The sequence below is a fragment of the Monodon monoceros genome, unplaced genomic scaffold (assembly GCF_005190385.1).
Source record: "Monodon monoceros isolate NGI ecotype Baffin Bay Population unplaced genomic scaffold, NGI_Narwhal_1 Super_Scaffold_19, whole genome shotgun sequence".
NCBI lineage: Eukaryota > Metazoa > Chordata > Mammalia > Artiodactyla > Monodontidae > Monodon > Monodon monoceros.
The window spans coordinates 39943892-39957580 of record NW_021703775.1 but is presented as its reverse complement, the minus strand read 5'-3'; positions in this window follow the sequence as shown (position 1 = coordinate 39957580).

Here is a 13689-nt window from a genome sequence, read left to right as displayed (position 1 = left end):
ATTATACTGAACTAAAGTCAGACAGAAGAATTCACACGATGTGGTTGCATTTACATGAAGTAATAAATTAGGCAAAACTAATCCAGAGTGATACAATTTTTTAAATGGTTGCTTAGAGGAAAGTGTGAGCAATTGACTGGAAAGATCCTTGTGGGAACTTTCTGGAATAATGGGAAAGTTCTATATCTTGATTGGAGAGGTGATCAAAGTATTTACAGTTCATGAAACTATACATTTAAAATATGGGATTACTATAAAATGTAAATTTTACCTCAATAAGATTATTGCAAATAAATATACACAAGGGAAGGAGACACCAACATGGAGTGAATGTGAGAAACTTGTTGATGTAGGAGAGCTGATTTGCAACTGAATTTAAAGTTTCAAAGAACAAATACAAGGAATTGACAAAGAGAAAGATTATGGGTGTCACAGAAGGAAAACAAGACATAGAAAAAGCAGCAAATCACATATTGAAGAATTAGGTGAGTAGGGTAATTTGTATATTTTTCATTGTCCTAAGATTATAAGCATGAAAGACAGAATGGAATTAACTGGCCCTTAGGGTGCCAGAGGGGCTGAGGACTCATGGCAGCGTTCATCTGGGGTCCCTGCCAATTTGCCTTTAGTGTCCTGATGACCAATGTACAAAATGATAGCGGCTGCTCAGTTTTCATAGATTCAGTCTGGGAAGTGGTGTCCTAGGAACCACTGTGACCTGGCTCCTGGCTGGAGGCCTTGGGAAGGCTCAGGCTTCCAGAGGAAGTGCTCTGCCGTGGCCACAGTGGACTCAGCCTCATTTAAGGTATAAAATGTCAGTTTTCAGTCAGTCATGGCAGACTTGCCCTGAAGATTCTGGAGATTGAAGTGCATTTGAATAAACATAATTCACATTCTTAGCCAAAATCTGATCAGAATACTGCAAACATTTCATGCCTACCATGCTCAGTTATAAATCCCTTGAGGTGCACTCTATTTCTGGTTCCCAATGAAGCTGAAACAAGAACAGCTTTTTGCATCACATTTTGGCATATTCACTCAACCCAGGTAGGCCAGAGATTAGTGAAAGTGGAAACTAACAAAGGAATGAAATTGCCCTATCTTCTGAAAAAGTGGGAAATTTGTTTTTGCAGTACTGGGTAAAGGTTTGTGTGGTTCTGACTTTCCTAAATAGATAGTGTGATTTTTACTTTCATTTTTATGCTGAAGCAGCTCCCTTCGTAGATAACCTCTCTATGTACAGCATGTGAATCCATATGATTTAATTCTGACATTTCCTGTCATGGCACTCTGAAATCTTATCATTACTTTTTAAAAAGATCTACTCAACATAACATTTCTTTTCAAATTCCCTGGAAATCTCATAAAGAACGATATTATTGCCTACTTCAATTTGCAAAATGAATTTCATGTTAGCTAGGTTTTTCCTAATATATTTTCACATATATAACTACAAATATATATTTTTGTAGATTCACATATCATGTCAAAATTTATGATTTAATTCATTATGCCCCTAAAATTTGTGACTGTTGAAAAACATTTTTGATAAAAAAAATTCATACTGGTGTTGACACATATAGAACATGAATTTTAGCTTACAAAAACCTAATGGTTAAAATTTATAACCTATACAATTCTTAACAGTTTTTATACTTGTACTTCCCTAACCTTCATTAACAATTAATTTCAATTTATTTCACATATGGGCATTTGTTGCTTGACTTAAATGATGTATTTTTGTATGCTTGGTGTCATTTGTTGTGTGAGCTATTTTTAACATTACTCATTTCACCAATTTAAAATATGTTATATTTTCTGATGTCATTACAGTATTATATATCACCTGTTTATCTGAAATTTTAGAATTACCTTTACAGTTCTGAAGGCACAGTGCTAAGTTACTGGAATGCAGTCAAATACTCTATGTAAGGGGCTTCCTTGGTGGCGCAGTGGTTGAGAGTCTGCCTGCCGATGCAGGGGACATGGGTTCGTGCCCCAGTCCGGGAAGATCCCACATGCAGCGGAGCAACTAGGCCCGTGAACCATGGCCGCTGAGCCTGCGCGTCCGCAGTCTGTGCCCCGCAATGGGAGGGGCCACAACAGTGAGAGGCCCACGCACCGCAAAAAAAAAAATCCATGTAAGAATTTAGTTTGTAATGTACTTTTCATATAAAATATGTTTATTTTTTGAATTCCCCTTGAATATGTACATATATATAAATATTTTTGTATGTGTAATGTATACACTAAGTGCAGTGGGTAATTATAAATTACACAGATAATTGCACTTTGAAAAATGATGAGATATACTAGCAATGGTTACCTCTGAGGTTTTTTTCACTTATTTGTCATTGTCCACACTAAGTAATTACCATCATCCGGGATGTCTGGTTATTTTTTTCCCCTTCGTCACTAAAAGCAAGTTTCCTACTTATGACCACAAAATTATGCTTAAATTTTTATTTACAAATTGGCTTTTAGAAACTTTGAAATCATTATAAAACAAAATAAAATGAAATTTTAAATTCTGGTCAGACTTAATTTGAGGGTACTTACTTCCCAGCCACAGCCACTTCTCTGAGAACTGTCCCTTACCACAGAGGTGACCATGATGTTTCAAAGTGGCCATCAACTATGCAAAAGTTGATTGAACAAAAGTATGGGTGTCTGGTTAGCTAGGTTTGGCCAGACCTATTCTCTCTCTGAAGAATCAAGGATTAAGAATTGTGACATGGTAAGAATGGATCCATTGTAACAGAGGATTTGCCTAGGAAGTCATTTTCTTAGAAAGTTGGTGCTGTAGTTGATGGGGGATGGGAGGATGCATCTTTTGACCCTGGGCATGAGGAGTGGAGAAATAGTTGGTCTGCACAGAGAGAGAGAAATTAGAGAAGAGTACCCATGGTGCCTCAGAGACTCCTATGTGACAGCACATATAAGTTCCTGATAGATTTCTAACTCCTGGCTCTAAACCCTTATTCAGTCAAGCAGTGCCCCCTACCTTTCTGTTCCAGGGGATTCCCCATTCATTCTTTAATAAAATTATCTTTTTCCTTTGGTTAAATGCAGTTTAAATTTTTTTGTTTTTCTGTGTCTCCAAGAGATCCTACCTAAGTTATCTGGCTGAAAATAGCTCTATTAAACAGAACATAGCAGAATTACCGATACTACTTACCAATGTTTGGGGTTCTGGGAATAGAAGTACATGTGAAATAAGAAGAAGGAGGAGAGAGTTTCAATTTTTCTCATGAATTTCAGGCTAAGTTTAGACAAAATTTCAAAATAGACAAAATGTGAGCATGATACCTTGCTACTCCTTTTCTGTACTCTGGTCTCCCATTGTTCTTCCTGATATCCTAAGCCCTCTACCACAAATTCCTATTCTGAGGACGATAAAATAAATGAATGTCGTTTCCCAAAGTTTCTAACATCACAATACTATTTACTGTTTCTACTCAACAAAATTGATATAGCATTAAGTGGAAGGCACATAATCCCTGGAATGTGAAATTACAACTGTGTCACATACCTGCAATTACCCTGTGGTCTTGGTCAAGTTTTTTAAACTTTTGAACCTCAGTTATCACACATCTCTAAATCTAACCCATTCACATATATTGTGATTTCAGTTAATAGTGACCAAGAACTCTGACTCAATTATTTTAAACAATAAGGCAGATGAATTCATTCATATAACACAAAATCCTAAGGGTGTCCAGTAACTCAAGTATTTAAGTTAGTGGCTAAGTAACATGACTAAGGACCCTGGAACTTTCCATCTTTCTGTCATCCATTTCCAGGATGGTAATTTAACAACCTCCTGGAAGTAAGATGACTTCTGCAGTTCTGGTTTTATTCCCTTTGAAGCATATGTAGCCTCACATGCCAATACAGGTGTCCCCTGATTTTCAAAAGCTCACTATACACCACTTGACTTTTATGAAATACCTTAGTACCTATTTTTGCTAACTGGAAGAAATCCGAAGAATATTTTCATTTTTAGGAAAAAAAGTTGAAAAGGAAAAATAGCGTTCAGCGTTCGTTTTGCAGGTGCAATTATAGAGGCAGCAACACCCTGAGCAGCGAGAGTGGCCCTGCCAAGCTCCTTCCCCGGGAAACACACTCAGTATCTCAGTATCAAGCTGCTATAGCTTTAAACACTGCCTGTGAGCTTCTGTGCTTTATCTCGATTTATTTTGTGCATCTGTTTGCAAGATGTGTCCTAAGGTAATTGCATCTTCACTTGATGCCATTTTGGCTTATGAAAGGTTTCATAGGAACACTCTCTTTTCAGGTACCGGGGGAACCTGTATAAGAACATCTGATGGAAGAAAAGGGACAGATTTCTTCCTGTGCATCCTTTTCCTTCTTCTTTTTTTTTTTAGATCAAAATAACCTTTTCTGGAAGCCCTTCAACAGGCCTCCTGCATATCTCATTGTCCTGAAATGAATTACATGCTCACCCCAAACCCATCATTAGTAAGGCAAATGGAAAAAACCATGATTAGTTTAGACTTTTCTTGCTTTAACCCTGAGTCACAATGAGGTGTAGGAAGTACCCAAAATCAGGGTTTTATGCAAGCAACTAATAGTAGGCAACCAACAGTGTCTTTGTGTCACATGACATTTATGAGTGTCACGCTAGATAATACATGTGACAAGTCTTTTTAAATTTTAAAGATCTGAAAAAAAGTATACATATTAATTGTTTTACAACTACTCTAATAAATAAAAACTACCATCCTGACAATGTAGTTGCTTTAAGTTATTAGGAGGAAAGCAATTATATTAAACATTTTCAGGCTAATTTCCACTAACTTGTGAATCACTATTATATAGTGATTTATACAGCCTTTTTATTCTCTTGAAAGCTATTTGTATTTCAAGAAGAGGATGCTAAATAAGCCAATTAATTTACTGATGAATAGATTTTCCTGGATAAGTCAGAGTGAAATGTTGGCAGTACGGGAGAAATTATCAGGAGGCTTGTTGAAAACACATCCTCCAGTTGCCTCTGGAAACCACCTGCAAAGGCAGCTCTCCGAAAGTGCTCCCCTTACCGCCGCTTCTTCCCTTCCTCTTGCTCAGAACTCAGAGTTTCTGCAAAATGTCAACATTGTCCTGCAGCCTTCATACATATGGTAGAGGGGTCATCAGTGATCTTAGGAATTCCTTTGAGTGTATATCATTTCAAAATTGTCTTTGGATTTGGTGACTCGCTGTATCAAATTTGGCACAGTTTGAAAAATTGTAGAAATTTTATCTTTCAGAGCTTCAAGGTTATGATGGAAAATTTAAAGTTACTTGGGTTATTTTTAGTGTTGCCTTGAGAATCCTCTCTATCTGAAGACTTGATTGTTCAGCCTAGTGAGAAATAGGTGTGATGACTAATCCTTACACAATTTTAAGTTTGGGCTCAAACGAAATGCAGGCAGTACTATGACTGGCATGCTTTAAGACAACACATATTTTGCTGAGTGCCAACCGAGCAGAAATTCCCCTATTACGTTTATTTATATGGACAAGTACATTGCCTCTGGCTCTGGCATGGTGGCTTTCACATAATAAGCTTTCAACAAATCCTCATGGATTTGAATAGAAAGGAACTGAGTTGAAAAATGGTCATATTATTATAGGCCTCCTACCATTGACTTGGTAACAAAACTCCAGTTTTTAGACATCACCAGAGTTCTGTCTGTTGTCAATTTCATAGTATCTGAGTCTGTCATGTACCTACAACACACTTCTGGAATGTGTCGTCTTCCTTAAAACTTCTTGATTAATTACTGAAAGATCAAGTACTTTCACTCATCCTATCTAGTCTACAACACAATTCAAATATCTTTTTCCCAGTTATAAAATGCTTTTAATTCTGTCATTGTATGGTCTGTCTATAACATAGGCTCTTTATTATGTATTATGTATTTGTTAATGAATGTATATATAGTGATATAATAATCCTTATCTCCGTGAAAGAAAGATTTTACTATCCAGTGAGATCATTTAGAGCACTTGTGTAAGGAGGTTGGAAAGATATGAGGTAGTTCCTGATATTAGGCCTATAACCCACTCCTTATGACTTCATTACTTTTTTCCAGATACTTAATTATTAATGTAGAAGTCTGTCTGGTCAGCAAGGAGCAATCCCTTCTGCAAGGCCAAAAACATTGATGACGCAGATGTCTTTACTGAAGAGATCTGTAACCTACCTTTCAAAAGGCCACCTTTTAACTACCTGTGGTGTCCAGCCTGTGTATAATCACACAGGGGAATTGGTCCTTGTCCTCAATGACTTTATGATGAGAACCTTTTGTTTTAAAGTTTAAAATTTTACCTGGAATTATTGTATATTTTGTGAAAATTACAAAAGTATAGGAAAAGCTGTCTACTCAAAATAAAAAATTTTAATAAAAGTTAATGAGCTCGAAAAAACATTTTGAACTGACTTTATGTTCTTAAAAAATCTATACATTTCAATTATGCTTAAAGAAATATTTTAAATGCATTTTTTTGAGTTTAAATTAGGGATAAACAGAAGCAGCCTAAGTAACTTGCTGGCTCCACTTCTTAGATCTTTCTTCCAAAATACTTTAGACCTAAACAGTGCCAGTTTTATGCAAAATAAATAAACGGATAAATAAGTCTGGGAGAAGCATTGAACTTCATAAGCTCGCTTGGCTTGAGGTAAATTTTGGTTTTGATTTGTTAATTTTAGTCCTTTGGCCGGTTGACCTATCTAAAGAGTAGATAATAGAGAAGAATTGGTTCAGTTTTAAGAGAAAATTGGATCATTTTTAAGAGAAGATTTTTTTCTCCTTAAAATTTGCTACTGGGACTGAGAGTAGGAATAGTAAATGACTGCAAATGAAAGATCTTTTGGGGCAATTAAAATGTTTTAAAACTGGATTGTGGTGATGGTTGCACAGTTCTGTCAATTTACTAAAAATCATTGACTTGTACACTTAAAATAGGTATATTTTATGGTATGTAAATTATACTTCATTAAACTTATTAAACACACATGTACATAAATAAAATAATACAACCCTCACACAAAGCAAAAAAAAAAAAGCCTGCTTCTGGAGAGATAATATGATCTAAACATCTGTTAATGAGCTAGATTTATAGCATACTTGGTTAGATAGTAAGTATATTAGCATGCTTTAGTAAGAACAATTAAAACTAAACAGTAAAACAAAACCTACCTGTGTAAATATTCAATATTAAATGGTCACTGTTTCAGAGTCATTGACAGGCATCTGTTTTCCCCCTTGGGCAGAATCCTCCTCTTATAAGATTCCAGCAAGTACCAAAGAAAAGCAAAAACTTGATCTTCAAAATAAGCTTTCATCAAAGTAAAACATGGCTTCATATTGTCTTTACTTAAAATTTAACTCTATGTAATAGGAAAACCTCTTCTTTCATCAATTGGGAGAAGGGGTAAAATCTGGAACTAAAAAAACAAAAACTAAAAAACAACTTCTTTCTTAACAGCTTAAATTAGATTTAGGGACCAATTTTTTCTCTTTTATTCCTGGAGTAGCAAAAATATATAAATATCCTTCCATTAAACTTAAAAAAGTTTGCTAAGTAGATTATAGAGCTAAGATTCAAACCCAGGTGAATTGGATCTGAAGCCTGTGTGTGTATATCACTACACTGTAGTCATTCATATGTGTGCAGGCAAAGGGGGAGCCTTCAAGAAGAACCCCTGCAATTTTTTTCCTGACAAAAATTGATTGAGGCTTATAAAATATGTCCACTGCTTCTATGAGAAAGAGATTATAAGAAGATAATCTGAGGAGAAAATTAAGAGTACTAATGAGATGTGTGAAGAACAATAGCACAGGAATAAAATGAAGTTTTCCATTCAAGAATCTGGTTTAGTGAGCCTGAAACAGTCCACACACAGCTGCTGTGGTCAGGGTAGGAATGTGAAAGTTCTCATGCTGGAGGTAACAGTAAATGAATTCAGCTCCAAGGTGGGAAGCCTATATCATATTATCCTATTCCCATTCTTAGAAAACAAAACAAAACAAAACAAAAGCAGATTCTATAAAATTTCCCTTTTTGTCACAGGGAACAGAAGGTTAGAAATGGGTCAAATACAGATAATTAATTTTCAAAATAAGATAACCAGTCATTTGAAGTGAGCAATTTGAAATATCACATATCTTCCTATGTTCCAGAATTACATGGATAATTGCAGTAGCTAGTAATCACAGAGCTAGCTGAAGAGAGAGAAAAACAGTTGATTAATACTGAATCTAAAATGAGAGACTTTAAGAGTTATCTAAAAGAGAATAAATGAGTAAATCCTTTCTGCAATTAACAACTAAATGTTTTGGTTTTTGGTTTTTTTATAAATTTATTTATTTTATTTTTGGCTGTATTGGGTCTTCACTGCTGCGAGCGGGCTTTCTCTAGTTGTGGTGAGCGGGCTTCTCATTGTGGTGGCTTCTCTTGTTGCGGAGCACTGGCTCTAGGCACGCAAGCTTCTGTAGTTGGGCTTGCAGGCTCTAGAGAGCAGGCTCAGTAGTTGTGGCACAGGGGTTTAATTGCTCTGCAGCATGTGGGACCTTCCCGGACCAGGGCTCAAACCCGTGTCCTCTGCATTGGCAGATGGATTCTTAACCACCGTGCCACCAGGGAAGCCCAGGTTTTAAAAGTAAGACAATAGTCATTACAATATGGAGATCATTAAGATGTGAACAGCATGGACTATAGAAGATCAGCTCATGTGAAAAACAAACAAACAAACAGGATAGAATGATCAATCTGAAAGAGATCTCCGACTAGGAAAGAACAGAAATATTTCCTTTAGCCTCAGTTGGCTGAGAGATTCTGTTCTATTTCCTACTCAGGAGAATTTTGCAGTTAATACCAGAATCGCTTGTCATTTTGCATTACTTGTCTAAATAATAACCTGTAGATAGCTTTCATTCTATGAATGCTAAACCTATCACTCTAAATCTATTATTTTGTGGTGTTATAAAATTTAGCAGCATGGCACAGTAGGAAAAGAACAGACTTTGGGGTTAGAAAGACAAGTGTTCTCTTATGAGCTCTACCTCTCACTAACCATGCCCTTGAGTGGTTTACTTAATCTTTTCTCATCTGTAAAATAAGGATAATAATATCTATGGTGGTGGCTATAGATATCTTTGAAGGAGGAGCCTAGAGATGGAAATCTTGTTGGCAAGGGGTGAAAGGATTTGTCTTGAAGCTACATTTGGAGAAGAAACACAGTGTTTTTACTTAAATTTATTTGAAGTGATGGAAATTATAGGGAAGTTAATGATCACTCCCATATTCAAGTCCCTCATTGGCACCACCATGGGATGTAGTGGGAAGAGTTTTGGGGTAACTGAAGCATCAGATACACTAGGTACTCAGCAAATATTAGTTCTCTTCACTGTAACTCTCCTGTGAATTCAGATTTTACATCGGTAGATATTAGAGTAAAAATTCTGATTACTGGAGGGAAAAAAAAATCAGGTAAGCTGCACATCTGACAGGCTAGCACTTGGAGAAGACCTGTTTCTATCTTGATTGGCTACATATAAAAAAGCACCAATTATTAGGGGCATGTTGAATTACAGACGAGAACAAAGACGCTTCTAATATCAGAATACCTTTGTTCCTCTCCTTTTCTCTCTATTGACTGTGAATTTATGAAAATAACACCACAAGCATAAAATTGGCAAATTTAGAAAAGACTAAAGAATGCAAAGAAACAAGTAACACTCATAGATGATCCCACTACATAAATATAACCACCATTAACATTTCATTCATTCAGCAATTCCTAGGAATGCCTGCTACCTACTCTTCTGGCAGTGTGGTTACAAAAATGACTAACACAGTCTGTCCTCAAGGAGGAGTAGAGAAAAGAGACTTCTTTTTCCAGCTTTGTACCTTTAATATGTAGTGTGCACATTAGGAATTTATTTTATATTCTCTCTTCTGTTTTAAATCTTTTTTATAAAGTGTGGTATTTTGTAAGATAGGGAAGTGAAGTCTGGTCTCTCTGCTATTCCTGTAAGCAGCAGTTGGGAAATAAAAGCACACTGCCCACCCAAGGTCCTCAGGAAAGGTGGGTCTGGGGTGAAGGTTACGTACAGAGACCTTTCCTTGCCCTGCAAACCTGGCATTTCTCATCTGAGTTCATTTTTAAAGATGTCAGAGAGCTTTTGCAATGTTTTACAGTATTTTCCATTAAAAATGTGTCATGTAAATCAATCATGGCTTCAATTTTTCTGTCAGACTCGTATAACCTTAAACCAAAGCTTTCAAAATTAATCAAAAGAGTAAGTCAATTTAATTTTTCATGAGAGAATAACAGTATGGGGTTTGTCTTCAGCTATCTCAATTATAAATATGTATTAATACATTTTGGTTAATAAATTTCTACAAAGCAAGTTTAAATGATGGGTAATTTTTAAAAGTCTAGTCTTAATTTCTGCATAAATAACCAATTGCTTTTTAGACACGACTTTCCCATTTCTGTGCAAAATACAGAAAACCGTGACAAAAATTAGAAGCTAACTATCCTACAGTCTTGATTCATTCACTTATTCATCTAACCACCCACCCACACAGTCTATAAATATTTGTAGGGTATCTATAGAATGCTAGGCCTTTGGTTGGGTGTGAGGAAGGCACAGCTAAATAAGAGCCAGTTAGTCTCTATCTAATGGTACAGACAGACATAAAATCAGAGACTTAAAACATCATCAGAGAAGTGATAACCACAGACATCATGAGGGAGGAGGGAAGGGGCTGGTACCAGCCTGAGGAGCAAGGAAGGAAGGGTTATGGGAAGGTATCTTGGAGGAAGTGCTCCTGGGCTGAATTTTAAAGGGGAAGTATCAATAGAATGAAAAGTTGGAAGATTTTGGAGGCATTCTAGTTGGAGAAAATCACGTGAGGCAAAGCAAATAGATGAAACAGTGGAATGTAGACAGAGAGTACTTGAGTGTTAACCAAGGCCAGAGGGATGATTAGGAGCTGGGCTATCAATTAAAAATTACTTGATAACATCAGTTTGAATAGCTACCTGATGTTCTATCATATCAGTGAGTCATAATCTATGTACGTGCTTCCCTAGTACTCAGTATCTTAATCATGTATACTTTTTCACTGTTATAAAACAGTTCTGATGACAATTATTGTGCATAAGGCTTTGTCTACTTTCCCGATTATTTACTTAAGAAAAATATCTTAACAGGACACCTTCAATCACAACTAACAGAAGAAAGCAACTCAAAGCGGCTTAACCAATGTAGGGAAGTTTTCCATCCTATTACTTGAAATACAGGTTAGGGAAGATTTCAGGGTTGGTCAATCTATCAGCTCAATGGTGTCACCAGACATCTAGTTTCTCTCTGTCTCTCTGCCCCGCACCCTCAGAGTTAGCTTCATCTGAAGGCTAACTCCCCTGGGGTTGAAGAGTGGCTGCCAGCAGTGAACAAAGCTGTTTGATTTCTTGATTTTGTCCAATGAGAGACTCAAGCAACTGTCAGACAAGAGGCTAAGATTAGTCAGCTATCCCAAGCCAGTTCTGAGTCCATACACAATGCCATGCACTGATCATTGGCTCAGGTTGGGTTATATGAACCAGTATTGGTTTCTGTCTCATCAATTGTTAATGTTCCAATAAGTGACCAAAGAATATGATTATATGAATAATTTCTAAATGAGGAAATGAAATAATAAATATAGATAGGAAAAAAATACCTCATACAAAGCTGAAGATTTTCTCATTATTTTTTTGTTTGCAAACAAGCCAATAGTAAAGGAATTATGTTTTCCTTGAAGTTTAATAAAAATTTTCTGAGACTCTCTGGTATTTGTAGCATAAAAATAGTTTTAAAATACTTATTGTGATAGTTAAAATAATACAAATAAATAGTCAATGTTTCCTTACCCCAGAGAGACGTATATCTATGTTGACATAACTATGTTGACTCTTCTACAAGTATACAAATATATGTATTTTTACCAAAAAATAGCACAATATATTATATATGTTATACAATTTTCTTTTTAACTTAATATAACCTATTTTATTGTCAATTCATAGAGAATTACCTCATTCATCTTAATAGCAATATAATATTCCATTACATGGAACTAGCATAATTTAGTCAGTCTATTTAGATGGTCTAAACATTGAAGTACTTGGAAGAGGCAATTTCAAAGTTTAGTCTTGGTCTTTATATAGCTAAAGAAGATATTAATATATAGTTGTATATTGGTTCCATGGGCACCCAAGGGGTTGGTTCCATGGTTCCAGGACCCCTGTGGATATCAAACTCCATGAATGTTCAAGTCCCTTATATAAAATGTCATAGTATTTCCATATAATCTATGCACATCCTCCCTTATACTTTAACTCACCTCTAGATTACTTATAATGCCTAATAGAATGTAAATGCTATATAAATAGTTGGTGGTGTGTGGCAAATTCAAGTTTTGTATTTTAGAATTTTCTAGAATTTTTTTAAAATATATTTTTGACCTGCACTTGGTTGAATCCATGGATGTGGAACCCACAGATGCAGAGGGTCAGTTGCACATATTTCATATAATAACATAGTTTATTTTCTACATTGGTTAACTCAGTCTGGAGCAAGTACACTGCTGGAGAATGCAGTATTCATAAGTATGCACCCATTTTATGAAAAAGGGGTATGATTTTCCAAAAAGGAGATGGAGATATATGTGAGGATTAGGAGAAGAAAATGCTCCCATTGTGGGTTGCCTGCAAGCTTGAAGATAGAGAAGCGGAATATCTTTAAAGGAGAGGGTTGAGTGCCATAGTGCCTTTTCTTGTTGTTGTTGGCTGTGCCCCGCAGCATGCGGGATCTTGGTTCTCCAACCAGAGATGACCAGGGATCGAACCCGTGCCCCCTGCAATGGAAGTGCAGAGTCTTGGCCACTGGATCACCAGGGAAGTCCCAAGTGCCACAGTGATGTAAAATCTTTCTTTTACTCTAAACTTTTCATGAAGCTGGCTATATGCCCAAAGGCCTATATGATGAATGATGTTTTGATGTGAATGATGTTTTCATAGTAATCTCAGAAAAGGAGGGCTGTGTTCCTATGTGGGATGACACATTGAACAGGGACAGTTTACATGTGACAGAACTAACTCCACGGAAGCAGGATTTTGGAACCAGAAGAGACTAGGAAACATCTATGCTTTCTTCTCTTCAGAGTTCCCAAGAAGTATTGGGTGGAGTGCAGGACACACTTCTAATACAATTAAGATCTCAAAGGATGGGGTACTTTGTATGACAACTGTGTTATATTTTTCTTTGTGTACTTGCAAAAATACTTTTTCAAGATAGATTTCTAGAAGTGAGGTTGCTGGGGCAAATCATGTAAACTTTGGCAATGGTGGCCTGGGTCTAAATTTGGTAACTGATTCATATGCTACTTTGAGCACTCCACGAGAAGCTAACTGACAAAGCACGTGACCTATGTGTGAGTGTGTGTCTGTATAAATGTCCTCCTTTTTGGAGGATTTCTTTTTCTCTCTCTTGTGACTCGCAGGTATTTTATAATCAAGGTATCTGAAATAAATGGAAAGATATCCTATGTTTATGGATTGGAAGAATTAATATCATCAAAGTATCCATTCTTCCCAAAGCAATCTACACATTCAATGCAATCCCTATC